Raw genomic sequence first — 3,902 nt, 5'->3', positions numbered from 1 at the left:
TATAGACACAGTATATATTTATTAATACAACTTTATATAATCACATATTGCTATAAATAAATATATATATATATATTAGGGGTCGACCGATTATCGGTATCTGACATTTTCAAAGCAAATTTGAACAAATTCGAGATATTTTAAAATCATTTAAAGAAAGTTTTTGTCAGAGCCTTGTTATTCTTAATTTTGACATTAACTTTCGTTTTTACACTAGACATATATATCAGTTATCAGTCCACTTGATTAGTAATAATCGATATCGGCAGTGGCCCTGAAAAACACCTATCGGTCAACCCCTAATATATCAATTAAATTAAAAAATAATTTTTGGCACAGTTTTGTTCAATTGAATTGAATTGAATTGAACAATTTTCTATTTACTTGAATGACACTTATTTAAAAAAAAAAAAAAATTATTCATAACAAAAGATAGATAGATACATACAAACAAGCATTACTCAATGTTTTGTTGCTCTGTCATGTAAAAACGTAAACCTATAAATATATCTACCATATACACAGCCCTAAATATCCATACTTCTCAAAAAATAGTGAAACATCCTGCATCTTCTCCATCACTTGGGTCATCTCTACTACACATATCATCCATAGTCCTGACTCAACACTGTTTTCCACAATATTTCTCACATTTAGTAAGTCCTGAAGCGATATAGAGTAGATCGCTCAGCCACATGAGAGCGATCGATACCAGCGGCCACTGACTGCAGAGATATTTTCATACTCCAGGAAAAAACAGATGGCAAAAAGCCCAGAACAAGAGAGGCTCTGAAGGGAAGAAAGCAGCTTCACTTTAAAGTGTAGTACACAAGGACACACACTGCCATTTTAAGATACACACGTAGGCTAAATATAAAATGTGAACCAACTGATATAAAACTTTGAAGCTTTAGTGGGGGATTTAGAGGGAAAATCTTTACTTTAAGCCCCACCTTAGAAACGTTACTGGCCAATGCTACCTTAGCAACTGTTGCCGCCCTCCATATCAGACTTTTACGCTTTCTAAAACATGTCTATGTACTGTAAATCTTGTGTTTTCAGATCATCTTGAATGGATTTTGACAGAAATTATCCAAAGATATAGTACTGGAGCATTTGTATCCAGACAATGTACCCAGAGAGAACATAAGCAACATTTTTCGCTTGTATAAACCTTTAACTAAATAATACACAGTGTATGGCAGGGAATTATACATCAGTAAAAACACCCACATTTGCTCCAAGGTAAATAATTGTTTCCATGATACTGATTTGCAGTGTTTGCTGTTTTTAAATCACTTTACTGCATAATTTATTTATTTAAAGACAAAATGTGGATAAAATGTGTCATAATTCCTTCCAGCCCACACAAGAATAATAGACAAACACTTTATAAACACTTCTGACTGAAAATCAAGCATCGCATTAAACTCTGTAGTTGAGGTGGCTTATAAAGCTTGTCTAAGTAGGAAGGAAAAAAAGAAAGAAAAAAAAAATGAAAAAATGAAAAAAGGCGGGGCTTAACAAGCAAGGGGCGGGGCTTCAATCAACTGATTTGAATTTGAATGGAACTTGTACAGCAATTTGAATTCTTACAGAATTGTGTTGTAATCATTACGTGAATTTTTGCTAAATAAACGCAAATTAATAATTCCTTTCATCAAATTATATGACTGACCAATAGGAACGTTTCCAGTTTGCATCATGGCAGCACCCATGTAAACCGTGTGAAGCTCTGCCAGTTAACAAAAGATTTTCATTCAGCACATTAACTGCACAGACAGTCCCTGTGGAGAAACCTGGGGTAAGTGTTCTGTTCAACCTGTACAGCTTTAATTATCAGCTGCCACCCAAGCACCCAACCGACTGAGTCATTAACTGACAGATGAATTGATTGATTAATAGTGCATGTGCTAAAGCGTATTACGCACCAGTCTGCGGATCTCTCTTTCACACTCTCTCTTGATGCGGTTGATTTCCTCCTGGTGGAGATGGTAGACGCTGCGGATCTCAGCGGCTTTGATCTTGTCGGCTTGAACGGCCACGCTTAACGCCTCCTCCATCTGCCTCTTGACCAACTTCAGCTCGGAGATCTCCTGCTGCAGTCGCATGCGCTCCCCTTCGAAAGTCCTCCTGCACTCCTCTCGCGCCTCCGCCATCAGTGCAGACTTCACCTGTGGCGGAAGAGATAACATATGACAATTATGTTCAATATCGGTATGTTTTTGTACTTCATTTTACTTCCATGCCAATGGTACCTTATCGGTGGATCCATCTCGGAGGGCACTGACGAGCGCCTGGAGCCTCTGGATCTCTCCGTCTTTGATCTTAATGACCCGCACCAGTTCGGACTCGTGCTGACGTAGGAGTGTTTCCCGAAAGCTGTGGAGCTCCCGAAGTTTCTCCTCATGAAGTTTGGCTTTTAACTCCGTCACCACCACCGTGGACTTGTGCTGCTCGTGACGGACCTCCTGAGACTTCTCCCTTTCCAGCTTACTGACCTGAGGAAACAGATGTTAACTTTACTAAAATAGATGGGATCACTAGAGACTTTCTGAGAGACTTTAAACACTGAAATCAAACAATGCATTTATTTGAAAGTATGGTGCTATCTCACGCTATATATTTGCATATATATTTGTAAAGTTGAAGGAATATTTTATATGTAGTATTCTAAAAAAAACAATGGAATATAAATACTTGGAAACAATTAATTACATGTGGTATAACGTATAATGAACATTGAGTCATTGTTTATGCAACGCAACGCTGCACTACAGCTGTGGGCAATGTTCCATAATTCAGTGCGGTGAAGAATATATTAAGCGTGTCCTAAAAATAGGAGAGTTATTGTGTCAGGACATGACCCTGCAAGGGGATCACATCAGGACACGTCTTCTCTGTTCTGACACAATCTGACACATGCTGCCACAGTCAAGGAATAGACAACAACGCTAGTAACAGAACAAAGACATGCCATCTTGAAATTCAGACACAAAACAATATTTCTAATTAAAAATATCCAATTTTAGGCCCTGCACTTATGAAACAGATACAGAAGAGAAGGTATTTGTGAATTAAAGGCAATGAGACACTGAAGGATGAAACTGAACCTACATTACGGTCTTGAGCTCAATGTGTCAGCAATACATAACCTGCAAAACATATCTGACATACATTTTTTTTAAAGAGTAATGATTCTCAAAGGCAAAAATGATGCAGTTAAGTACATATTTACAGAAGAAAGAGCATTCGAGGACGTACCACAGTTTGATAATAACTGCACTATGCAGGGCTCGACAGTGCAAGCTTTTCAAAATGTGTGAGATATGCAAATTGAAAATAAATAAATAAATAAATATGAGCGAGCGTGTATTAACATTGCAACTCGGCGCTGTTTCGGACTCGCATTCATGCCAAGATTCATGCAAGATAATTGTAATAGTGCATATTCTGACAATAGCAAAGCATTGGCATTTTCAAAACAAGAATACACAACAGTGTATTTCTGGCTTGCTTACAATTAAAAGTTCCCCATTATGCATAAAGTTGATTTTTTTTCCTGGTTATTATTGGTATTCTGAAACAGTATTGTGACATGTAATAGGCTACTGCATCTGGCATTCAATTCAATGTAAACACTTTTTGCTTCTGTCTGGGCTGTCCCATCAAAGAAAAGAGAGACTAAGAATATTATTTAACATATTATACAATATAACTGTTATAGACTATAGATTTTACTAGTATCGGTTCAATAATCGGTTAGCTTATTAGTACTGTTGTATTCTAATAAAATGTTTCCTTGTAACCCTTTATTAAAAATAATACACACATTATCAACGCAGAAGTAAACCATTTTCTGGTAATGTGCGAGACTTCCAGTTTGTAAGTCGCTGTAGGGA

At 37.0% G+C, this 3,902-nt stretch overlaps 1 pseudogene; it reads right to left on the bottom strand.

Annotated features, from left to right (window-relative positions):
* The window catches only part of LOC107653117 (janus kinase and microtubule-interacting protein 3-like), a 46,082-nt pseudogene that overhangs the window by 27,817 nt on the left and 14,363 nt on the right, over positions 1 to 3,902 (bottom strand).

The sequence above is a fragment of the Sinocyclocheilus anshuiensis genome, unplaced genomic scaffold (assembly GCF_001515605.1).
Source record: "Sinocyclocheilus anshuiensis isolate Anshui unplaced genomic scaffold, SAMN03320099.WGS_v1.1 scaffold1328, whole genome shotgun sequence".
Classification (NCBI taxonomy): Eukaryota; Metazoa; Chordata; class Actinopteri; order Cypriniformes; family Cyprinidae; genus Sinocyclocheilus; species Sinocyclocheilus anshuiensis.
The sequence above is the reverse complement of the archived record's forward strand: the minus strand, read 5'-3'. Positions and strand labels throughout refer to the sequence as shown.